At 42.6% G+C, this 26775-nt stretch overlaps 1 long non-coding RNA gene across 3 annotated transcripts; it reads right to left on the bottom strand.

Moving 5' to 3' along the window:
- Positions 1–23572: 23572 nt before the first annotated feature.
- LOC125512171 (uncharacterized) lies at positions 23573–26685 on the bottom strand. Of its 3 annotated transcripts, none has more exons than XR_015607745.1 (3): positions 26048–26661; positions 25110–25833; positions 23573–23927 (listed from the first exon to the last, which is right to left on the bottom strand). It is a non-coding gene; the product is annotated as an uncharacterized LOC125512171 (long non-coding RNA). The 3 variants fall into 3 exon arrangements; XR_015607744.1 differs by having other exon boundaries at positions 26183–26660; XR_007285227.2 differs by having other exon boundaries at positions 25110–26685.
- Between the last annotated feature and the right edge of the window lie 90 nt (positions 26686–26775).

The following is a 26775-nucleotide window of genomic DNA, read 5'->3' as shown; positions in this document are numbered from 1 at the left end:
TAGACTAGTCCTAATCCTAATAGGACTCTACATGTAACCCGCCCTTCCAACATATATAAGGAGGGGCAGAGCTCCCCAAAAGGGACAAGATTCACAAGTTCCACAAGTTGGACAAGTTAGGTTTAGACAATAGCTCTCAAGATAGAGCACTCTTGTAACCATGATGATCATCATCGATATCAATGAAGCAGGATGTAGGCTTTTACCTCCACCATGAGGGGCCGAACCTGGGTAAAACATCACGTCTCTCGTCCCGCTCAACCCCTCTCAAGCTACCACATAGATGTGTTGGCCTCGCGACTAAGTCCTGACACTAAGGACATCTGCCATGACAATTCCACGACAAGTTTCATCATGCATGGGAGTCAAAGACAATAGATGAAGATCACATCTTGTACGGAGCAATGGATGCCTACCTTTGTGTAAATAACTACAAGGGTTGGATGAAGAAGCAGAGCCCAGTGTCCGATCAAGCAAAGAAGCGGCGGCGAAGAGGAAGAGGAAGAGGGACGAGGACGAAGTCGAGGACATGGACTCAGACTCCGAGTAATGTGACAGTGCCGTCGCTCATGCTCGTTCTACTACAGTGTCGAACAGACTAGTTGCTTAGTTTTATTTCAGGGGTGTGTTGTGCTAAGCCCCCAGCAGAACTATGTTTATGTTCTTTCTCATTATTTGAACTTCATATTCTTTCTCGTTATTTGCACTCTTTAGTACGTATAGTAGTACTAGTAATATGTCTTACTACTGTTCTTCTTGTAGTTGGTACTACTGCTCGTATCTTCGTGTTCCTACTGTACTTAATACGTTCGTCCTAGTAGTATAATTAGGGTCAGTCGATTTGTGAAAGAAGTTCGATGGAGCGAAGGAAGAAGACGGTAGAGGAGCTACCCCAGTATCTATATTAGGGTGGCAGGGTGCCCATGATCTATCTTATGAGTGTTGGGTGTGGAATGCAGTTTGCCGGAAAAAATGGATCGTGCCCGGGGTTAAACGGATGGTGGGGTGAGAGGGAGCATGGCGGTGGCAGGCAGTTCAGGGGAGGGCGGGGCAGCGGCGGCAGGTGGTTAGGCGTGTGGCGAGCTGAGAAGATGAACAGTGCATCAATTTCGGGGGTTGAAGAAGCCCTTCTAGCCATCCATGTTGCATCCACCGACTCACAAGAGTCGACTGACCCAAATTGCTCCTTCAAATTGTAGGATCAACGTGGCATCCAAGGTCTTGAAGGTAGATTCTGCGTCCACACCCGATTTGTGGGGTTGGCGCGGGCGCGACCGGCTTCCGCCGTGACAGCCACCATGTGCGCCTCCTCCGGACAGGCGGAGACGATAATGACATGCTAGTTCCTCCTCGTCGGCGTGCTGGAGCACGCGCTTGTCCTCCTGTTCATACGCTGCATGCATAGACATGGCTCCACCAGCTGCTCGCGTGCTTGGCAGCACGGCAACATCACGAGGAGGGACTGCAGACAACGTGAGCGGGCGAGCCTTCGGCTTCACGGTATAGGGATGGCGGCGACACGGCGGTGATAGGCAAGAAATGGTTGGCCGGAGCAGGCGGGCGCCGGCATGCGCAACGGCGGCGGCATATTGATGATTACTTTAGTTTTATACAGGGTTGGTCAAACTTAAAAGAAAACCGTACTGGTACAGATAAACATTAGACTGAGGCAGCGTTTATATTAGTTACCACAGCCACGATACGGAATCCTGTGCAAGCGCGTGAACCACCACTACTAGGGAAAAGCCTACCAGCAGCGAGGGTTTTGGGCCTCTCAGTAGCGCGGGCACCGGCGCTACTAATAAGGCGCTACAGCTAACGTATAGCAGTAGCGCCGGTTGTCCCACGCTACTGCTATACATGAATAGCTGTAGCGCTCTTTGGGAAAGGGCGCTACTGATATTATCTGCAGCGCTATTTGCTGGGGCGCGCTACTGACAATGCGGCGCTACTGCTAAATTTCCCCCCTCGCTACTACTAGTTTATTTATTAGTTTTTTTCCTGCATATTTGTTTTGTATTTGAATAGGCTTTATACAATAATCTTTAGCATATCATACACATACAAATGTAATCATAGCATATACATACAATTAGTCTCATCAAATCATGTCATCATCATAATCATCATCCAACACAAAGTGGTCTCTCGTCATCATCTCAAAAATAGCGATACAAGTCTCGAATGATATGCAAATACATCGTCATCCATCTAAACAATGATATATGCGAGAAGAGCTATCACTTTGAGAACATGAGTTCGTATCCCTCTTTCGCATTAGCGTGAACCTCTAAACTAACTACTGCCTGTCGCTCGGAAACCGGAAGGGCCTGACACTCCGGCCACTTGTCGTATATATACTCCTGGCATAGCACTTCTTCGCCATCTATGATCTATGCACCTGCATCATCACATGAGTCGATGATATGCAACATATATAGTTAAGCAACAGAAAGAGACAGACTTGGCAAAAATAAAAACAACATATCATAAGCATAAATAACAAAGTTCATCGTACCCCAAAATGCCCTAACTAGAGTGATTTTCGCTAGTCGAGGAGGACGGTTTAATTACATCACAAATAAAGCTTCCTCGAGCGCCGTTGGCTCAAAATTGCCGTCGTCCACCTCCGTGACCACCACTCTAGTAGTCCTGAGTTTGTTAGGAACCCTTTGCATCTTTGCTTTCGGTTCTACACCGGCTCCGCTCCCCGAGGCAGCGCCGGTCTCAGTCTTAGCGCCGGTCTCGATGCCGATCTGAGTCTGAGCGCCGGTCTCAGTCTCAGCACCGGTCTGCGTGTCGGTCCCAGTCCCCGATGCCACCGGTGGGCCCAGCAATAACATCGGTTGATCATCGGTAAGGCTAAAAAATTCGTCTGCCGCCCGGTAGGCGTCGTCGCAATCACCAGAACCCTGTCCTTCATCGTTGCTAGCCATGTTTCCTATGATTAAATCTAGTCAATTAATTCTAGACCTAATAAAATGAATAATGACATAAAAAGGCCTATTGTTTTGCAGGAATGTTGACTCCTTCCTGGTGCGGCAAATCACGGGCACTCGATATGTCCTAGTTTGTAGCACAAGTCATGCCGAAATTCACGGAAAATTTCGGCATGAGCATTGCTAAAAAGTGGACAAATCGAGAACCTGAAATTTGCCGGAAAAGAAATGAATCAACATTCCGGCAAAACATAGGCCACTAAGCATCATTCCCTGCAAACAGTGTCCAAATATACACGAGCAACCACATGTGCAAATAGTGTAGAAGAAAATTCATTTAACTACTAATAGAACAAAATTCAGTTAACTTTAGTGCTCTATAATGATGAAAGGAAAAAAAATTTAGTTAACTACTAATTTCATTCATTTAGGTTATTCATTTAACATCACCTAATTAACCTACTGTACCAATACTACTAGCAGCACTACTGACCTAATTAACCTAGCAAAACTCTAGTGCCCTAACTGAAAAACATCTAATTTTTTCTCTAAAATACAGAGAGAGATGAGTGAGGGGGAGGGGTGGGGGACTTACAGAGAGGGGAGAGATGGTGGCGGGGAGGTGCTCGGTGATGGAGGTAGGGGCGGAGAGGGCGGGCTCGGGCACGGGCAATGGCGGTCCTGGGCGGGCTCGGGCGGCGGTGAGGTGGAGGGCGCCGACGGTGACGTGGAGGGCGGCCTTGGGCGGCGGCTGTGAGGCTGAGGGCGGCCTCGGGCGGCGTCGGTGAGGCTGAGGGTGGCCTCGGGCGGTGGCGGTGAGGCTGAGAGCGGCCTCGAGCGGCGGCGGTGAGGCTGAGGGCGGCCTCGGGCGGCGGCGGTGAGGAGACGGCGGCGAGGGCGAGGGACGATTTGGGGAAGAATTGGTGGCCACGGGGCGGGGTGGGGGGAAACCGCTGTTTAAGTGAAACGTAACGGTAGCGCGTTTCCGGAAACGCGCTATAGCTAAGTTAGCTATAGCGCGTTTACTGAAACCCACTACCGCTATTCCTTTCTCCTTTTTCCCTTTTTTCTTTTATGTTTCTTTACATTTTATTTTTTCCCTTTCTCCTTTTTCTATTTCTTTCATTTTCATTTACTTTTTGTACTTGTTTTTCACTTTATTTTATTTCCGTTAGCAGCAGCTCTTTACACGTAAGCGCGCTGCAGCTAAGGAGATTAGCAGTAGCGCTGGGTCATTATACGCGCTACTACTAGGTTGGGCTAGCCATGTGCGCCCAGTTCGAACGTAGCAGCAGCGCTTTTCGCTAGTACGTGCTACTGCTAAAGTCATAGCAGTAGCGCGGTTTATTCACGCGCGCTGCTACTAAGTAGCAGCAGCGCTTGATTTTGTACAGCGCTACTGGTAAAATTCTATGTATAGGCTTTTCCCTAGTAGTGCACGGCCGCACGGTTGATTGAACGATGTGTCAACGTGTCGCGCTCGAAGGACACCCACCGAACCTTTTTGTGTGTGTGAAAACAATCCCTGAATATTACTCAACTTTTTTTGCTGGAAAAGGTCTTGACGCTACAATATTTCCATATATTTGAATTTAGCTCCAGTTTGTGTTTATTTGGATTTGGACGTTTTAGGAGCGCCCTAGTTTTTTTAATACTTATTTTGTGTGTGTGACTGAGAGAGAACGTGTGTATGTGTCCATATGTGTGTTGTGGCGGAAGGGCAATGTAGAGACGGTGTGCGTGTGATAGAGACATAGAGAGCTATGAATGTGCAAATGATCATGCATGAGTGAGACATAGACAGATTCCGATACGTTGTGTATACATGAGAGAATGGTCTTATATTTGTACTTGTGTGTGTGAGAGAGAGAGAGGAGCATCCGTAACACAACAACCATCTCTCTCGATTCGTCCGTCCCTCGCACGATCGCATGTAACACATGCATCAATGCACACATTTTGACACCCTCACCCGGTCCCTGCCCACCTCAAGGCCCACACATCGCTCTCTATCTCGCACGCACAATCTCTTCGTGAAAACCCTATTTAGCATGTAGCTTTTTGTCACATACACACACACACTTCTCTCCATAGGTTTGATTTCTCTCAATACCTAACACACACACACACACCCCTCCCCCGAGCAAACAATTCATCCCCATCCAAGGCTATATGGCGACCACTCTCGCTTGTGCTTCTCTGCACCCCAGCATGCACAACACCTCAACCTTCAAGGAGGGCATTGAGGAGATCGAAGACCGGCGACCGCACTGCACTAGAGAATGTCGGGCCATTTGGAAGCAGGATGATGTGATGATGGTTGACTGACTCCTCCCCCCTCTATCTCCCACACAAAATTACCAATACCTCTCTCTCCCACACAAAATTATCAATCCCTCATCCCACGAGATCCTTCCCCTTTCGTCCATGTTTTTCCAGTTCTCTCATCAAACCTGTTGTCTCTTCTCCTTCCACGTCTACAGAATCCGGATGCACACACATCTCACGTATATTACATGTCTCCATCTATCTCATAGACCTAACTTCTTCCTCTCTCTTTCTCTCTCTCTCTCTCTCGTTAGGTTTGTCTCCTACTCTCTTGTCCACATACACACAATCTTTCCCGCCCTATCTGCTCCATCTTTGCAAGCACTCTCTACACGTTTCATTCACACATTGGTATGTGTCCAAAATGTTGCTTTTATAATGGATGATGTAGAGTTATGGTTGGTTTTGTTGCATCCTACAAAGTAATAACTATGAAATGCATTTAGATTCTCATTTGATTGGGATTATGTGAGTTTGAGCATATTGTGAAGTACTATAGACCTCGTATACATCTTGGAATTCAACAATGATTGTAACTATTGAATTGTATAGACCATTACATTCGAAGTTAGTAGCCTAATATATTTATTTCACAATTACAACAAATGATTAATTCACTACAAACTAAGAAAACAAATGTGTAGTCCCTCCGTTTTTATTTAAGTCCGTGTATTAGCATTGGTCAAAGTCAAGTTTTGTAAACTCTCAGAAAGTTTATAACAAAAAATATTAACATATACAATAACAAATAAATACCATTAGATTCATTATTGAATGTACTTTCACATCATACATATTTGTTATGGTAAATGTTTATATTTTTCTATAAACTTGGTCAAACTTTAGGAAGTTTGACTTCGGTCAAACCTAATATGCAGAGTTAATAAAATTGGAAGGAGTACTAGTAGTTACTAGTACTACTCTCTAGTTGCTTAGCCCAATCACCCAACACGCCACACAGGGAGTTCAGTGTCACAAAATTTTGAGGTCGGCGGGAAAATCTCCCGCGACCCTGATTCGAGCAGTGCGAAGTTACCATCATAACCTTCAGAACAGGTCTACAGATTACGCTTGGTAGGGGCCTGTTTTCGTAACTTCAGGTTCACCCTACCCAGCCAACCCCACCCCGGCACCCAAAGTAGTACACCTGAATACTCCCCATTTTCTATCCCCACACCAAAATAGACTTCTCCATGGCACCGCAGCCTTCGTGCTCCTCCCCTTCTCCATCGGGGCACTCATCCACCGCAACGCATCTGCCTCATTGATGACCTCGTACGCCGCACTAGAGCCGGTCCACCGTCATCGTCGTACACGGAGCCTCTTCCCCAACACCGTCTTCCACGATCTCGAATCTGCTTCCTGGAAGCCGACGCCAAGCGCAGAAGCACCGCCGTCGTGGATAATGAACTGACTTCCATTGCCGGCCATGATGCACAGAGGCCGCCGCGACCATCATTCTCCTCCTCGATCGGTAATGTGTGTATTGAATCACTTAGCAGTACATGTGCAGTTCCAATTTTGTTCGTACCTACCTTTCAAATTTCCTGGTTGCTATTATTCCCGTAAAAGTAATTGGTTATAGCCTCCATTGTCCAACATAATATCAACTTGTAATTGTGCGTCGCTCCTATATCGCATTGTGCTTGGGTAGGTTCTTCATCTGCAACCAGTAGTGTGGCAAATGATGGAAAGTTTTTTAGAACTAGCAAGATGTCCATGCGTTGCACGGAACATCAAGAGGCATTTGTATGAGTAGTTTATATCTTGTAGGAGAAAAGGATTAACGAGGGAAGGCCTTATTTGCAAATCTGGAGAGGGGTGTGGGTATCTTTCTACAAAATTGCCATAGTTTCCTTACTATCCGTCGGATATAAATCGGACGGCCTATATTGCAGGACGGCAGGGCACACCATCATCAGCAACTCTATTTTTAAAAGAAAAGGAGAGTAGAAAAAAGAGAGTAGAGAGTAGAGAAGTAGAGAAGTAGAGATAAATAATATAAATATAAAATAAATATAATAGTAGAGAAGAGAGTAGAGATAAATATTAAATATTAAATAAATATAACAGTAGAGAAGAGAGTAGAGATAGCAGGGACGTCGGGAAAGGATCGCGCTTGTGCGGGAAAAAGCGGTCGGGCGCGCGCTAGTTTTGGCCCGCGGCGTCCCGCGCGCTTTATGAAATCCAACGCCCTCCCACCGCTCTGTGCCTTGCCACCGCTCTATCCCTGCTCTATGCCTCGCCACCGCTCTCTCCCCACTCTTTCTCGCCTCGCCGCCACTGCGCCACCATCCCGTCGCGTCATCGGGAAACTTGGGGATACCGCGGCGTCCACGCGCACCCCTCCGGCGGCTTCTCCGCCGAGATCCGGTTCCACGGGATGCGCCTCGGCCTCGACAATTTCTACACTGCCAACGAAGCCGCCCACGCGTACGACGCGGCGGCGTGGCACCTCCGGTGGCCTTATAGAACATTGAACTTCCCCAACGTGCTGACACGGGAGCGAGCGCAGGAGCTCCCGCCTCTGCCGCGGCTTATCACCGATAAGGATCGTCGCGACAACCGGAGGCGGGAGCACCGTATCGGCATCGCCGAGATGGATGAGGAAGCCATGGCGCTGTGGCGCCAACGCTTCCCGTAGGACATCATCAACGAGCGCGAGTTCTACGCGCAAAGGAGGGCACAGAGGGAGAAGAGGAGGGCGGAGCAAGCCGCCTATCACGGGGACAAGCGTACGCGAAAAGCGGACGCTCCATTCAACATGAGGCTAGGATCAGCGTCGCCCTAGGAATCAGACAATGATCGGTATCTTCACGCCTACATTGAAACGTAGGAGGAGGACATCACCGAGGAGGAGTCGGACGACGAGGAGTAGTTGAACTATCTATTTTTTTATATCTATCTATGCTATATCTATGCTGAGAACTACCTATTCTTGATACGTCACCATCGTATCTATAATTTTTATTGTTCCATGCCAATATTATACAACTTTGATATACTTTTGGTAACTTTTTATACTATTTTTTGGGACTAACATATTGATCCAGTGCCCAGTGCCAGTTCCCGTTTGTTGCATGTTTTTTGTTTCGAAGTAAATCCATATCAAACGGAGTCCAAACGGCATAAAAACTGACAGAGATTTTTTTTGGAATATATGTGATTTTTTGGAAGAAGAATCAACGCGATACGATGCCCGAGGGGGCCACGAGGCAGGGGGCACGCCCCAGGGGGTCAGGCGCGCCCTGGGCCCTCATGGCCACCCCGTAAGGCGGTTGATGCCCTTCTTTCACCACAAGAAAGTTAATATCCGGATAGAGATCATGTTAAAATTTCATCCCAATCGGAGTTACGGATCTCCGGGAATATAAGAAACGGTGAAAGGGCAAAATCTGAGAACGCAGAAACAGAGAGAGACAGAGAGACAAATCCAATCTCGGAGGGGCTCTCGCCCCTCCGCCACCATGGAGACCATGGACTAGAGGGGAAACCCTTCTCCCATCTAGGGAGAAGGTCAAGGAATAAGAAGAAGGAGGGGCTCTCTCTCCCCCTCGCTTCTGGTGGCACCGGAACGCCGCCGGGGGCCATCATCATCACCGCGATCTACACCAACACCTCCGCCATCTTCACCAACATCTCCATCACCTCCCCCTCTATCTATAGCGGTCCACTCTCCCGCAACCCGATGTACCCTCTACTTCAACATGGTGCTTTATGCTTCATATTATTATCCAATGATGTGTTGCCATCCTATGATGTCTGAGTAGATCTTCGTTGTCCTATCGGTGGTTGATGAATTTCTATGATTGATTTAAGTTGCTTATGGTTATGTTGCTGTCCTTTGGTGCCCATCATATGAGCGCGCGCGTGGATCACACTATAGGGTTAGTTGTATGTTGATACGACTATGTATTGGAGGGCAAGAGTGACAGAAACTTCAACCTAGCATAGAAATTGATGCATGCGGGATTGAAGGGGGACCAATATATCTTAATGCTATGGTTGGGTTTTACCTTAATGAACGTTAGTAGTTGTGGATGCTTGCTAATAGTTCCAATCATAAGTGCATAGAATTCCAAGTCAGGGATGACATGCTAGTAGTGGCCTCTTCCACATAAAACTTGCTATCGGTCTAGTAAAGTAGTCAATTGCTTAGGGACAATTTCGCAACTCCTACCACTACTTTTCTACACTCGCTATACTAACTTTATTGCTTCTTTATCTAAATAGCCCCTAGATTTTATTTACGTGCTCTCTATATTCTTGCAAACCTATCCAAAAACACCTACAAAGTACTTCTAGTTTCATACTTGTTCTAGGTAAAGCAAACGTTAAGCGTGCATAGAGTTGTATCGGTGGTCGATAGAACTTGAGGGAATATTTGTTCTACCTTTAGCTCCTCGTTGGGTTCGACACTCTTACTTATCGAAAAAGGCTACAATTGATCCCCCATACTTGTGGGTTATCAAGACCTTTTTCTGGCGCCGTTGCCGGGGAGCAATAGCGTGGGGTGAATATTCTCGCGTGTGCTTGTTTGCTTTATCACTAAATAATTTTTGTTTGCTGTTCTAAGTTGTTTTCTACCTTTAGTTATGTGTAGGAAACGCAAAATACCAAAAAAAATAGTTGTACCTACTACACCAATGGTTCAAGAACCATTCAAAATCTATCACACTCCTAAAGCTTTTTAGTTGGATCATCTTCGATCCCTTTGTGCTCGTGCTGAAACCCCAACTAGCTTAGTTGAGGGCAAATCTTTAGATGGGCATGCTTGTTATGTGCGACACCGCTTATCTCAAAAAGGGGAACTTTTACTAGATCAAATTCATCGTTTGCAGTGCTATGCTTGGAATTTATGTGAAATATATGATGTTACTTGTTGTTATGAAAACCCTAAGAAACACCTTCCCTACCAATGTGAGTTTAGTGATAATGGAATCGTATCTTCTTATGCTAAGGGTGTTTATAATTACTATGATGTCCAACAAATTGAAGAATTTGTTGCTTTTAACGGTCCTTATGAAATTGCTTCTTTGATTGAAAAGTATGATGCTAATCTTTACAAATCTAAAATTTTTGCCATACTTTAATATTGTTATGAGAATTATGCTTCTAATGCCTATGTTAAACCATATATCGAGGTCTCCTCCGCTGTACAAGAAGAGACTAATATTTTGCAGGAGTCTATGGAAGAAGAAATTGATGAAACTGTGAGCTCATTGGATCAAAAAGATGACGAGGAGAGCGAAGGACAAAAGGAGGAAGAGTGGATTAGCTACCCGTGCCCACCTTCTAAGGAGAGTAACTCTTCAACTCATACATTGTTTAATTTCCCTTCGTGCTTACCGAAGGATGATTGCTATGATGATTGTTATGATCCCGTTGATTCTCTTGAAATATCCCTTTTTGATGATGCTTGCTATGCTTGTGGCTAAGATGCCAATATAAATTATGCTCATGGAGATGAACTTGATATAGTTCCTTATGTTAAACATGAAATTGTTGCTATTGCACCCACGCATGATACTCCTATTATCTTTTTGAATTCTCCCAACTACACTATATCGGAGAAGTTTACCCTTATTAAGGATTATATTGATGGGTTGCTTTTTACTATTACACATGATGATTTTGATAGATATAATATGCATGTGCTTGCTGCTCCTACATGGATTATTAAGCATTGGCCTTTACTATGTGTGCATGAATTGTTCTTTTATGACATGCCGATGCATAGGAAGAGAGTTAGACTTCATCATTGCTTGATATATGTTACTTTGTGCTCACTACTAAATTACAAATCATTGTTAATTAAAATTGGCTTTGATATACCTTGGGATTCGGGTGGATCCATTACTTGAGCACTATATGCCTAGCTTAATGGCTTTAAAAAAGAGTGCTGCCAGGGAGACAACTCGGAAGTTTTAGAGAGTCATTTATTTCTGTTGTGTGCTTTAATAAAGTTTAAAAATAAAAATAATGTGCCAAGGTTTGCCTTTAGGATGTTTTAGATTACTTGTTGGTTTGTGCGGTGCAGGACAGAAACTTTGGCTGTAGTGCGCGATTTTACATTTTTTAGTGGAACGTCAAACGGTTATGAAACTTTTTGCACTGTATTTCTATATAAATTTTTTATTGTCCTAATTTTGGTAGAATTTTTGGAGTACCAGAGGTATGGTGAATGTTCAGATTATTACAGACTGTTCTGTTTTAGACAGATTCTGTTTTTGATGCATAGTTTGTTTGTTCTGATGAAACTATCGATTTATATCAGTGGATTAAGCCATAGAAAAGTTATATTACAGTATCTATAATGCAAAAACAAAATATGAATTGGTTTGCAACATTACTTAGAGTAGTGATTTGCTTTATTATACTAACGGATCTTACCGAGTTTTCTGTTGAGTTTTGTGTGGATGGAGTGTTCGAAGATCGAGGAGGTCTCGATGTGAGGAGAAGAAGGAGAGGCAAGAGATCAAGCTTGGGGATGACCAAGGCACCCCAAGTAAATATTCAAGGAGACTCAAGCGTCTAAGCTTGGGGATGCCCCGGAAGGCATCCCACCTTTCTTCAACAAAGTATCTGTATGTTTTCGGATTTGTTTCGTTCATGCGATATGTGCAATCTTGGAGCGGCTTTTGCATTTAGTTTTCACTTTTCCTTTATGCACCATGCTGGTATGACATAGTACTTGGTTGATTTATAGAATGCTCATTGCACTTCACTTATATCTTTTGAGTATGGCTTTATAGAATGCTTCATGTGCTTCGCTTATATCATTTGAAGTTTGGATTGCCTGTTTCTCTTCACATGGAAAACCGCCATTTGTAGAATGCTCTTTTTCTTCACTTATATTTGTTAGAGCATGGGTGTATCTTTTGTAAAAAGAATTAAACTCTCTTGCTTCACTTATATCTATTTAGAGAGATGACAGGAATTGGTCATTCACATGGTTAGTCATAAAATCCTACATAAAACTTGTAGATCACTGAATATGATATGTTTGATTCCTTGCAATAGTTTTGCGACATAAAGATGGTGATATTAGAGTCATGCTGGTGGGTAGTTGTGGATTGTAGAAATATTTTGTTGAAGTTTGTGATTCCGGTAGCATGCATGTATGGTGAACTGTTATGTGATGAAGTCGGAGCATGATTTATTTATTGATTGTCTTCCTTATGAGTGGCGGCCGGGGATGAGCGATGGTCTTTTCCTACCAGTCTATCCCCCTAGGAGCATGCGCGTAGTACTTTGTTTCGATGACTAATAGATTTTTGCAATAAGTATGTGAGTTCTTTATGACTAATGTTGAGTCCATGGATTATACGCACTCTCACCCTTCCATCATTTCTAACCTCTTCGGTACCGTGCATTGCCCTTTCTCACCTCGAGAGTTGGTGCAAACTTTGCCGGTACATCCAAACCCTGTGATACAATACGCTCTATCACACATAAGCCTCCTTATATCTTCCTCAAAATAGCCACCATACCTACATATCATGGCATTTCCATAGCCATTCCGAGATATATTGCCATGCAATTTCCATCATCATCATATACATGACTTGAGCATTCATTGTCATATTGCTTTGCATGATCGTAAGATAGCTAGCATGATGTTTTCATGGCTTGTCCGGTTTTTGATGTCATTGCTACGCTAGATCATTGCACATCCCGGTACACCGCCGGAGGCATTCATATAGAGTCATATTTTGTTCTAGTATCGAGTTGTAATATTGAGTTGTAAGTAAATAAAAGTGTGATGATCATCATTATTAGAGCATTGTCCCATGTGAGGAAAGGATGATGGAAGCTATGATTCCCTCATAAGTTGGGATGAGTCTCCGGACTTTACATAAAAATAAAAGAGGCCAAAGAAGCCCACAAAAAAATAAAAGAGGCCAAAGAAACCCACAAAAAAGAGGCCAAAGAAGCCCACCAAAAAAAGAGAAAAAAAAGGAGAAAAAAATATAAAAAATGAGAGAAAAGAGAGAAGGGACAATGTTACTATCCTTTACCACACTTGTGCATCAGAATAGCACCATGTTCTTCATATAGAGAGTCTCTTGAGTTATCACTTTCATATACTAGTGGAAATTTTCATTATAGAACTTGGCTTGTATATTCTGATGATGGGCTTCCTCAAATGCCCGAAGTCTTCATGAGCAAGCAAGTTGGATGCACACCCACTTAGTTTCCAGGTTGAGCTTTCATACACTTATAGCTCTTAGTGCATCCGTTGCATGACAATCCCTACTCCTCATATTGTCATCAACTGATGGGCATCTCCATAGCCCGTTGATTAGCCGCGTCGATGTGAGACTTTCTCCCTTTTGTCTTCTCCACAAAACCTCCACCATCATATTCTATTCCACCTATAGTGCTATATCCATGGCTCACGCTCATGTATTGCGTGAAAGTTGAAAAGGTTTGAGAACATCAAAAGTATGAAACAATTGCTTGGCTTGTCATCGGGGTTGTGCATGATTTGAATATTTTGTGTGGTGAAGATGGAGCATAGCCAGACTATATGATTTTGTAGGGATAACTTTCTTTGGCCATGTTATTTTGAAAAGACATAATTGCTTGGTTAGTATGCTTGAAGTATTATTGTCTTAATGTCAAATGATAGACTATTGCTTTGAATCACTCGTGTCTTAATATTCATGCCATGATTAGATTACATGATCAAGATTATGCTAGGTAGCATTCCACATCAAAAATTATCTTTTTTATCATTTACCTACTCAAGGACGAGCAGGAATTAAGCTTGGGGATGCTGATACGTCTCCGTCGTATCTATAACTTTTATTGTCCCATGCCAATATTACACAACTTTTCATATACTTTTGGCAACTTTTTATACTATTTTTTGGGACTAACATATTGATCCAGTGCCCAGTGCCAGTTCCTGTTTGTTGCATGTTTTTTGTTTCATAGTAAATCCATATCAAATGGAGTCCAAACGGGATAAAATTTGATGGAGATTTTTTTGGAATATATGTGATTTTTTGGAAGAAGAATCAACGCGAGGCGATGCCCGAGGGGGGCACGAGGCAGGGGGCGCGCCCCAGGGGGTCAGGCACGCCCTGGGCCCTCGTGGCCACCCCGTAAGGCTGTTGATGCCCTTCTTTCGCCGCAAGAAAGCTAATATCCTGATAGAGATCATGTTAAAATTTCAGCCCAATCGGAGTTATGGATCTCCAGGAATATAAGAAACGGTGAAAGGGTAGAATCTGAGAACGCAGAAACAGAGAGACAGAGAGACAGATCCAATCTCGGAGAGGCTCTCGCCCCTCCGCCGCCATGGAGGCCATGGAACAGAGGGGAAACCCTTCTCCCATCTAGGGAGAAGTTCAAGGAATAAAAAGAAGGAGGGGGCTCTCTCCCCCTCGCTCCCGGTGGCACCGGAACGCCGTCGGGGGACATCATCATCACCGCAATCTACACCAACACCTCCGCCATCTTCACCAACATCTCCATCACCTTCCCCCCCTCAATCTACAGCGGTCCACTCTCCCGCAAATCGTTGTACCCTCTACTTGAACATGGTGCTTTATGCTTCATATTATAATCCAATAATGTGTTGCCATCCTATGATGTCTGAGTAGATTTTTGTTGTCCTATCGGTGGTTGATGAATTGCTATGATTGATTTAATTTGCTTGTGGTTATGTTGTTGTCCTTTGGTGCCCATCATATGAGCGCGTGTGTGGATCACACCATAGGGTTAGTTGTATGTTGATAGGACTATGTATTGGAGGGCAAGAGTGACAGAAACTTCAACCTAGCATATAAATTGATGCATACGGGATTGAAGGGGGACCAATATATCTTAATGCTATGGTTGGGTTTTACCTTAATGAATGTTAGTAGTTGCGGATGCTTCTTAATAGTTCCAATCATAAGTGCATAGAATTCCAAGTCAGGGATGACATGCTAGCAGTGGCCTCTCCCACACAAAACTTGCTATCGGTCTAGTAAAGTAGTCAATTGCTTAGGGACAATTTCGCAACTCCTACCACCGCTTTTCCACACTTGCTATACTAACTTTATTGCTTCTTTATCTAAACAGCCCCTAGATTTTATTTACATGCTCTTTATATTCTTGCAAACCTATCCAAAAACACCTACAAAATACTTCTAGTTTCATACTTGTTCTAGGTAAAGCAAACGTTAAGCGTGCATAGAGTTGTATCGGTGGTCGATAGAACTTGAGGGAATATTTGTTCTACATTTAGCTCCTCATTGGGTTCGACACTCTTACTTATCTAAAGAGGCTATAGTTGACCCCCTATACTTGTGGGTTATCATGTCTCTACTCTCTAGTCTCTACTCTCTATCTCTACTTCTCGATCTCAGCACTGTAAATGCTTTTGTAAAGCGCCGCGCGTTGCGCTTCTGTTGGAGATGCTCTAACATGGCAGACGAGTGATTTAATGTTGCCCACAAGATGCATGAGTATTACTAGTATATTTTTCTTGCCATGTTGAGATTTTAAAACCACGAGTGCGAACATGTAGAGGAGCAATGAAGACCAAACACGGGACAGACATCTTCAAGGAGCGTGGCAAGTTAAAGAGGAGCTGCACCGAACCTGTAAACGAGCTTTGGTAAGTAACACCCTTTCAATTACTTTCGTTTAGTCTCGTGTTCTTCGATGTGTATATGTTGTAGTTTATGTTTCTCTTAGCCTCGTGTTCTTCATGTGTAATAAGAAGAGTCATAATCGTCCTAGTACTTTCGCTTTTAGCTTGATCTAGGAAGTGGGTGTTCTCACCTTGTAGTCTGTTTTTATATTTTTCCTTTTGAATTCACTTCTCCGAGTCCTGTTTATCTGGCTTCTACTAAATGGATCTGGGTTGCTCTGAGTATTGATCTAAAAAAGAAGGAACTTCATGTCAGGATGCAGTTCCTGTGAGGAGGGAAGTATGTTTAACCTCGAGATCATGTTTCCAAAAGGAGGCTGGATTACACACAAGGTGCCAGTTCCCTAATGATGTTGGATTAGACACAAGGTGCAAATTCCCAGATGATGCTAGATTACACACAAGCCAGCTGGAGTCGTCAACTGTTCGTGTCCTCGTGGCTCTAGTAAAGGCTAAAAGAAAGCGTGCAGCAGCCCTTGAGAATGTAGCTGAGTTCCTAAAGAAGCGAAAATAGCAATCAGATGCTCTCTTCACCCAAGCCAAAGAAGAGATGGAAAAAGCCAGAAAGAAGCTAGCAGAGGCAGAGCAGGCTAGGCCTCTCCTTCTATCTAAAACTATTGTCAATACAAATTTTCCTTCATAATAGCTAGGTTCAAATGTTCCAGTCAGCATGCCTGTTGTGATGTCCATGCATCTACTGATGTGGCACAAAATAATTTTTTTAGGGTCATGTAATAACAACAATTACTTTCCAAACAATAACAGACGAAGCATTGGACATGGTATAGTTCACGCTCAAGCCCAACATTCCAAGTTCAACTTCCACATCAAACTCATGTTCACAGATATCTGCACATTCATAGATAATGTCCACAACCATGATTCACTTAAAAGCCAAAAAATGTGAGCAGAGTTATAAATAAAGAAAAACCTCTAGTTCCTGCTACCAGTGCGAGCACAACAAGTCAAGACCATGCGTAATTAATTATATTTTGATCATTTTTTGTGTTCTAAAATGCTAGCCGGCTCGCGGAAGGACGTGTTGCGGGCACACGCGCGGATTCAATGGAGGCAAGCGGGACAGTCTGAAGCCGGTTGCGTGCGGCGAGGAGGCATGCTCAGCTGGGCCTGTAGCTAGTGGGGCCCCTTGGCCGGCACGCCGGTTCAATGCCTGCGCTATTAGAGGTTGCATCCGTGTCAGAGCAATCACTCCCTCCAGTCCTTTTCTGTTTGGGTATAACAAAATCTTGTTATCCATTCACATTTTACAAGTAAAATTCGTGGACTAACTTTGACCCAAAATACGATGGGGACTAGTAAACCAGGACGGAGGTAGCAGTTCTTTTTTTTGATCAAAGAAGGGTTTCCCCCTTCCGATTTTCATTACTAAAAATGAACATCTAAACCATAGTATTTGCCCTATAACTACCAGGTTCAACATCTCGAAATATAAACCCATACAACCATACATCGAGGAGGTAGTAGTTATGAATTCCATTTTCGCTCCATAGCAATCGTTCTAAAAACTACTTAAGTACTTATAACACGCCCTTGAAAATCGGAACTCTTACCCTGCTAAAAAATGATATTTTAAACATGGCTACTCGATCTGTGGAAATTAGCGAGCCACCGCCTCCAGGTCGTTCACCTGTGGTCCCGACCATCAACTCCTACGGATCAAATTATCACGTGAGCTGACTATTCCTACAAAGGTGCGCTCCACCACGTACCCGGTACCCGTGCATGCAGCAATCGTGCACCTATGGTTTTAGGGTTTATTTGTTAACCGTGCCTTTACGTAAATCTCATGTGTGCGAGACAGCGAGAGACCAACTGCGTGTGTGCGCCTCTTCTCTTTGTATATGTACTCCACCGTTTGTCTGGTGTCCAGAAAATTATACAATAGTAATAACTACTAGCAATGTGCCAATGCGTTGCCACATGATCAAAGTAGATTAACACATATTCACCGATTTGGTAGAAAAAAGAGTAGTTTTGAAATACGTGTATCACTAAAAATATATTATGTTTCACTCAAAATATATTCCTTTGGCGGATTTGATGAGATAAGGGAGGAATGTTGTTGGTTTCAAGATTCGAGAAGTGGTATATCTCTAATTTATATTCTTACTAGCAAGATGCCCATGCGTTGCATGGAACATCAAGATCTTGTGGGAGAAAAGGATGAACGAGAGAAGGCCTTATCTGCAAATGTGGAGAGGAGTGCGGGTAAATTGCCATAGTTTCCTTTCTATCCGTTAGATATAGATCGGACGGCCTATATTGAAGGATGGCAGGCACAACATTATTACCGACTATGCTTTTTATAAGAGTAGAGATAAAAAACAGAGTTGGTGATGATGGTGTGCCTGCCATCCTGCAATATAGGCCGTCCGATTTATATCTGACGGATAGGAGGAAGCTATGGCAATTTTGCAAAAAGATACCCACACCCCTCTCCACATTTGCAAATAAGGCCTCCCCTCACTACAAGAAATATGCCAACTAGTGACCTTCTGTCAGTGACCCTGAAAGAATTGGTCATAGATCTATGACCATTTGAGACCAATTGGTCAAAAGCTGCTCGGGGGGCTCCAAACCCTCAACTATATCGACCATTTTGGCCATAAAGGTCGTAATTTCCTTACACGAAATGGTCATAAAGCAGACATCACTGATCCGTTGCCTTATTTCTAGCTGATCATAACCAATATAGATGGTCATAACCTTGTAAGTTGTGGTGGATTGCTATGACTAGGTGCCACCTCATCAGTTTTGCCTATGTGTCATGTACATGTGTCAATTTTTTCCCTAGGTTGTGAAGCAACCTATATTTCTATCATTCCCAAAATTCCCAAAAAATCTCATAAATTCTTTGGGTCAAATCTTCATCAAATATGTAAAAATACTTCCTTGCTTAGTTCAAAAATAATTCAACAATATTCATTTTCCTATTCTGTTCAAAACATCACTCTGTGAAGGAAGTACTATTTATATATTCTTGATTGCCCTCAAAATGTTTGGGCACTCTTTCCTATCCAAATCATTGCCGCATGACAAAATTCAACTCCATTTGCCTAGTAAATCTTCCTCAGCAAATTTCCAAAGTTTCTGTCCACCTAAAAGCATTGTGAAGGAAGTACAAGATAGGAATATCGTAATGAGTTTAGTTTTTTGCCACATATTCTATATGCCAAATTCATAGCTCTACACAAAAGCTTAGCTCTATCTAACAATACATGTGAGCTCACCATCGAATCTTTGTTCCTGGTAATATTTTTAGTTTGTGAAGCAACTACATTTTATATTGCTTTATAATTGCTGAAAATTTTCCAGGACATTACCATGACCATAGAAACCCCCTACACCAAATTTTAGCATAATCCAATCATCTATGTAAGCCCAACTTCAATTTCTATTTTCTGTCCAAATTGGCATATTGCAAAGGAAGTGCTATCTAGACACCTCCTATTGTCCTGAAACTTTTTGTGCCACTCTTACATATAAAAATTATTGCCACATTCCAATATTCAGCTCCATTTTCCTATTAAATCTTCCTTAGTAAATTTCTAAAGTTTCTATCTAGAGAGAAGCTTTGTGAAGGAAGTACAAGCTAGGATTATCCAAATGGTATAATTTTTTTATAGCGCTTTAATATGCCCAAATTACCATACTCCACAAAATTTCAGCTCAATCCACTTATCCATTTGAGCCCAGATTCGACACCATATTTCTGCCCGATGTGGTACTTTGCAAAGCAAGTGCCATCCAAACTCCTCCATTTGAGCTGAAAATTTGCCAAGACAGTCTCCCTAGTAGATGATCATCCTCAGCCAAAACTCAGGCCCATTGGCCTTGTTAATTTCTCGTACCGCTTATCAAACACTTGGCTGCTAATTAATGTTTGAGCATAGTTCGGTCTCCTCGTGAGATTCTTCTGTTGTTATTTTCTTCCTAGCATCTACCTAGGGAGTGCCCAACCTACTAGACATGCCTAGGCTGCCCAGAACGCATGGCAATGCCACGGTCACGCGGTGACCATGCGGCGGGCATGCGAGTCTACGCGCTTTATGATTAAATAGATACTTATGTAACTATAAATAATTTTTGGAAAAAAATAAAGAGCAAACTATAAGGCAGCTACTTATCACCACCAAACCATGTATTTATGATTAAATAGATACTTATGTAACTATAAATGATTTTTGGAAAAAAATAAAGAGCAAACTATAAGGCAGCTGCAGTTCAAATTTGACGTGTTTCCTACTGAATGGGCAAAAATTTGTCTTTTTCACGAGAGGTGGATAAAAACTTTTGACACCCAACCATTTTGTCAATTATGCATTAAATATGGCCTAGTATTTTATAAAATTGATTTGGTCTAATTTTGCAACAAATATATGGTAGGTCCTTCACACAAAAAAACTCATTTTGGACACTCAAAAATGGAAAATTGATTTTTCGTCCAAATAAAATGAAAACTCCCTTAGGAAACATTGTTTGACATTCCAATATGCACCCTTGTGCACAATTTGGGATCATTTGAACAAACTATGCCATGAATGTGGCCATAAGGTTGATCATTTGGCTTGAAAGTCATGAATCTTCACACATGATAGCTCATTTATGAGAACACTTTTTTAAAATAATTACCATATTACAAGTTTATTATTTTTCCTGGTAACTTGGTCACATGTAATGACACAATGCGAAGGTTTTCCTATTTTTTAATTTTTTTTAATTTTTTATGCCCGTTTCAAAATGTGGTCAAAATGGCGAGAATGACCGTTTCTAGCTATTAGTTTAATCTTGGGATTTTTGTTGTTGTTTTTCTTATTAAATAGATACTTATGTACCTAGAAAGGATTTTTTGAAAAAAATAGCAAACTATGAGGCAGCTATAGTTCAAATTTGACCCGCTTCCTACTGAATCAACAGAAATTTGTCTTTTTCACGAGAGGTGGATCAAATCTTTTGACACCCAACCATTTGGTCAATTGTGCATTAAATAGCGCCTAGTATTTTAGAAAATTGATTTGGTACAATTTTGCAACAAATATATGGTAGGTCCTTCACAAAAGAAACTCATTTAGGCACTCAAAAAATGGAAAATGAATTTTTTGTCCAAAGAATATGAAAACTTCCTTAGGAAACATTGTTTGCCATTCCAATATTCACACTTGTGCACAATATGAGATCATTTGAACAAACTATGTCATGAACGTGGGCATACGGTTGATCATTTGGCTTGAAAGTCATGAATCTTCACACATGATAGCTCATTTCTGAGAACACTTTATTAAAATAACTAGCAAAAGGGCCCGTGTGTTGCAACGGAGGTAAAAAATCATAAAGCATCAACTTAAAGGTATTTCTATTATGACCATGTGCATAAAGCTGATCGGTTTATCATTTCACCACTAACATCGTCGCGTTCTGCTAAACATGCCTATTTTATTTACTAAGACACCATTATCGCTGTTGAAAATTTAGGAAAATCACATAGTTAGTAAAAATTGCAATACATAAAAAACATACATAACTTTGTGTGACGGCCCGGCAGTGCACTGCTTCTCAATGATGGCAACTGCGGCTTGGCTTCTTGCGGTTTTCGGAACAATGTGTATAAGGTTCGAGTCAACCAAGCATTTCCCTTTGAAGTTTTATTATCCCTAATACTTTACTTTTTTTCAAGTGCAATATGTTTGGGCATCTTAGGCTTCTGTTGTGTCATTACTACATCTACTAAACTATAATGTTTGTTTCATGTTATCTTTGCTGGTCATGTCATCATGCTTTGATTTGAATTGAGGTTTTTTAGAAATCCCTCACTTGAATTTTATTAAATTAGCCAACCAAATGAAATTCAAATAAGTAAATTTTATGGATATTCGATCTATCTAAATTGAGGGAATTCCCATGGAGGTTCTCTTTATAACTCATGAACATTGCCCCCGAAAAATATTAGGGAGCTAAAAATAACAATCCCATTCATTTCGAGGTAAGCATAACCCACTTTCAATTTAAACCTCTTAATTAAATATTTGGATTTATATTTATAGCAATGTAATATAAGTTCCACGTGGGATAATTTATGTGGAGTTGGCACAACCCCAAAAAGGCTAAAATAAAATAGTTTCAAGTTCCTTCAAATCCAAATGGTTTTCAAATTCTTTTCTTTGGCAAGATTTTATAATTCTTAAACACCGCTCTCTCTCTTCCCAGTGTTTCTTTTCGCGCCACCATGGCCGAGCTGCGCGCGCCTCCGGCCATGGACGCTGTCGCGTAGCTGCGGGCCCCCTCGCGCTCTTGCACCTCCCGGCAGCCGCTTGTTCTCCTCTCGTCGCCCGCGCCCCTCGCCTCTCAACAACCTTTACTCACTTCTCCTCTTTGCCTCGCCAAGGATGTTCAATGTTATTGCATCGTCTTCTCCCGTTGGCTCTTGGGGCTGCTTGTTGATTCCCAGGTGCTTTTGTTGATATTTCAGCTAACTTGGAAACGTATATCAACTGAGACGACTCAACATAATAGAACAAGGTGGGATTATTCAACACCCAAGCAAACTTTAATTAAAAACATGCATGAATCGATTGGAATTAACCTTGCTTTGTTCGGCTCAAGGGCCAGGGTAATTGGGCCTATCTCCGTATTCTCACTCCACCAGGCTACGTTTGGCTGGGTGGGCAAGATTATTTGGCAAGCTTTCGAAGGAAGATTACTAGGAAGCTAACCCAGTTTTTAATGGCAACTTGGGGGCGAGCCCAACTAGTTGTGGCTGTAGCGTGAGAACGGGAGGTCGAAACTTCGAACCTCACGGCTAGGAATGTTTTTCGCAGGTAATATAAGATGGTGGGCTAATTAACTAAAAACAGAGGGGGTTTGGACATGCTATTAGTAACACCTCGTTTATATTATGATTTTGTCTATATGAATGCTGAAAGCGTATTACGACCAGGCGGAAGCATATTGTGACGGTGAACCCGACAAAGTCAATCCATACTTTATTATTAGGGAAAGATTACAACTACCAGTACAAATGCCCGTGCGTTGCACCGGGCGAAAAAGAGACACAACCAGCTCGATATTTCATTGTGCACTATTTTATATATATCCAATTTTAATAAACATCGATAATAAGGTAATATTGATTATTACTTTTTGTAGAATCAAGTTTGGACCTGAAGAAGCCAACTTAGCGTTCTTCGTCAATTGCAAGAGAAGTTTTGCATGGAATATTTTGTCAATCGTTTTTTTTTCTTTTCTGGAAAACATTAAAATTTCCTTAGTTTTTATAGAAGTTAAGGTTTACATAAAAATTGGAACACTTCTTCAAGAATCTTAAACGTTTATGAAAATTAGAACATCTCTAAAAAAACACATTTTTAATAGATATTTTTTCTTTAAAGAATGTTTTGATTTTTTTTCTACATTTCTAAATGAATTTTTTAAGGATTTTTTATGATTTTAAAAAAGTGCAAACATATTTTTTTGAAACAAAAATAATGTGAACATGTGTAAAACTGTGAACATTTTTAAACTAATTTCTTCAGGATGCAAATTAAACCGACCACATGCAAGGTCGGGTTCTGCGCTCTACATATAGTTATAAATCGAAAGAATTGATCTTAAGATTACTAAGCAAAACCAAATATAAGAGTAAGAAGAAGACCCAAATGAGTAATTGGAATGTATCAAGTCCTGAAGAATCATCTTAGGTGTCTTACAGTTAGTGGGCGGACACAAGACCACCAGTACAACACTACCCATTTTCCGATCAATTGTTTCGTCCAAGCAGCATCAACTGCTCATTATGGAGAGTCGAAGAGCATTGAGCAACCATTGAAACAAAGCGGCTACAAGCTAACTCTTTCGGCTGATCTCCAGCAACAGAGGCGGCAAGGTGTCCTTCGGGAATTTGCGTCATTGCCACACTTAAAAGCTGGAATTTGTATTTCAGGGAGACTGTGTTGAGGGACAATGGACCTTAGCTTCTGGCATATAAGAAGATCCTATAATACAAACTATACTTCATGAATTGGAGTAAGACAACTATTGTCATTATTCTTCTGAACAACTAATAAAATGAAATCATCGACATACAACTCACATTTAGCATGCCTACTTCATGAAGCACGACCTTCTACCAGAATAAATAATAGTATAATTCTCAGAAAACATATTTGTGTTTTGACTGACTTAAGGAAACAGAAGTTTTAGAATGTTTTCTTCCCTGACGGAAACTTGTTTTGCTTCCCTCACACTATTACTTCCAATACAACATATTAGATACAGATTTTTTTATATATTAATTTTCTTTTTATGGAAGAAACATGCTTGTGTAGAATGGTAGTGTTATCATGTTTAGAGTTAACTACCAAACATTAAATGTTTGGCACATAGCATTTTTGCAGCTTGATAGACAATCAGAGAGGTATTGCAAAGCAGGAGCATGTACCGGATAATTTGCAGAATCACAACATCTGGAGGTGTCTTCAAAGTTACAGGATTGTTCTATGTCACTTAAAAAAGTTAAATCGCTATTAGATTAAGGGACTGCAATCCTTCTACAAAGTTACTACTCGTACAATTTTAGAAACACACCCAATCCAGATTTGTATGAACAACCTAAACTGCAGTTTTAGACTTTTAATACCACTTGACACCAATATTATTAGAAGTATAGATGGAAGTGCATACTTCGTGTTTATCACATAGACTTGTGATAACAGAAAGGATAACTAAGCACAATGTGCACATGAACCACACTGCTAATTCAAGTCCAATAAACCACGTGATTTTCCAGGAAAAAGAATGTTATGTGATCCAAATGAAATTGTTATTTAGATATACATAGTGTCGATCTAAACTACTGTGGCCTTAAGAGAAGCAGTAGACATCGAGCTAGAAACATACTATAGGTAGATAACATAAGGGCCAGGATCCAATATTCAGTGAGAACGATTAAAACACGAAGTTGCCAAATCAAAATATGTCCATTTGCGTGCTTGTACAGAGATTGAACATGCTGAAACGCAGTGGAAGTAAATATCACATGGGTAGCTTATTATATTGTCCTAAAGTGATGTTCTCATACTGAAATCATATAGAAAGTACATAGCAGATTATATCGTCCTAAGTGATCTTGATAGAGAGGATTATCTAGAGAAATGGCAAAGGAGAAATTAACTAACCTTGACCTGTTTGCGGCATTTGGCCCCCAAGGCAACCTGGGACATTTACAGATCCATATTTTACACACCTCATAGAGTCACCGGCATCTTGCCACGGTAGGCCAATACCTAGCCACTCATAGTACAATCATTGTCCATTGTTCTGGCCTGCTGCATTCCTGGATTGTAGTACACCTGAAATTGTAGGAGTTCATAACCTGGACACCACAGAGAAAGCATCATTGGTTGAGAAAATTCGTTGCTTTTCACCGGCCGCTGTAAGGGAAAGTACCAATCACCCCTTTGATCCTCCCTCTAATATCAACAAGCTGACAAAGTGGCAATGGAGCCCAAGGCTTAGCACATTATTTCAATCGATTTGTCTGCAACTTGTGTATGTCCTGCAGATTATAATTGAAGCGGTGCCAGACCCTATGGAAGGCAAGCCGAAGGAAGAGCACAAGTTTGCTAGGGAGGAGTGGCTGGGATTGCCCAGACACAATAGATCAGGAGCAGCAGCTTCAATCATCGGGGCGGGATCGCCGCTGCCACGGCGTAGAGACGCTGCTGGTGAGAAGCGACAAGAGGGGATACATGAGAGGTTTCCATGACCGGCAGCGCAGAGCTATGGCAGCTGATTTTGCAGCAGAGTTAAGAAATGTCTGAATGACCACCTACAAGAACATGAGTTGCATCCCCTAGTTGATTTATTCCATGACCCCAATCCAGTTTCTTCACTCCATCCCTACATACAACAAACATATTGTAATGCATATGTTGAGAACTGAGAGCTAAGATTGAAGAACAACCGAAGCAAAGAAACAATTGAGGTTCTTCCAGCAAAGAAATGAAGCACGACAACAAAGTTGATGCCAAAATTCAAAGTGTGAGCAATGGCCTTTCCGAGTAAAATAGCACATGTGCCATAAGGGAGAGGGCGGGCATTAGAGGAACCATACTGGATCCGGTCATGGCGACGGGCCTCTGGGTGCAGTGGCAGGAGTACTCGAGGCCGGAGATGCTGGTGATGTGCGGCCAAGGCTTTGGCGACGCAACAGATGTCATTAAGGCAGGAGAGGTGAGAGGAGGAATACCAGGGATGCAGTAGTAGTGGCGCCCGTCTACCGTTTCCGGACACCGATGAGCTCCGACCAAGGTCACCGCACCGCCCCTCCTTTCTCCCTTGTTATCTCCCTCACCACCGTGTCTCCTTTTTGTCCTGGAGCCGCGGATGCTATGGATCCTCTCGGGAAGCCGCTCTCCGGCCATCCTCCTCGTCACAGGCGAACCCCGCCTCACCGAAAGCCTCCAGATCCGCCTCCCTGCCCCTGTCGCACACGAATCCATCCCCTGCAAGCTCCGGCCGCCGCGTTCATTCTGCGTCGAGCAGCCACGCCGCCTCCAACTGCTCGAGGAGCGCGTAGCCCGCCGGCGCGAGACTTGTGATGCGGCACTCCCCTCCCCCGTCGGGCACCATGTCCACGCGCGCCAGACCGGTGCGCGGCGGCAGGGCAGGGGGTGGCGGCGCACTGGAGGTGGAGACGGGATTGGAAGGCTGCGTTCCTTTTTTCTATCGCTCGCACCGGTTCGGTTGACTTATTACATGGACGGTGGGTTAATTCCTAAAAAGCACATGGACATTTGTATAAAAACGCCGTGACGGTGAACCCGAAGACTCAATCCGTGC

The sequence above is a fragment of the Triticum urartu genome, chromosome 6A (genome assembly GCF_056163025.1).
Source record: "Triticum urartu cultivar PI428250 chromosome 6A, HENAU_Tu73, whole genome shotgun sequence".
Lineage (NCBI taxonomy): Eukaryota > Viridiplantae > Streptophyta > Magnoliopsida > Poales > Poaceae > Triticum > Triticum urartu.
This window is presented reverse-complemented; position numbering and strand designations above follow the sequence as displayed.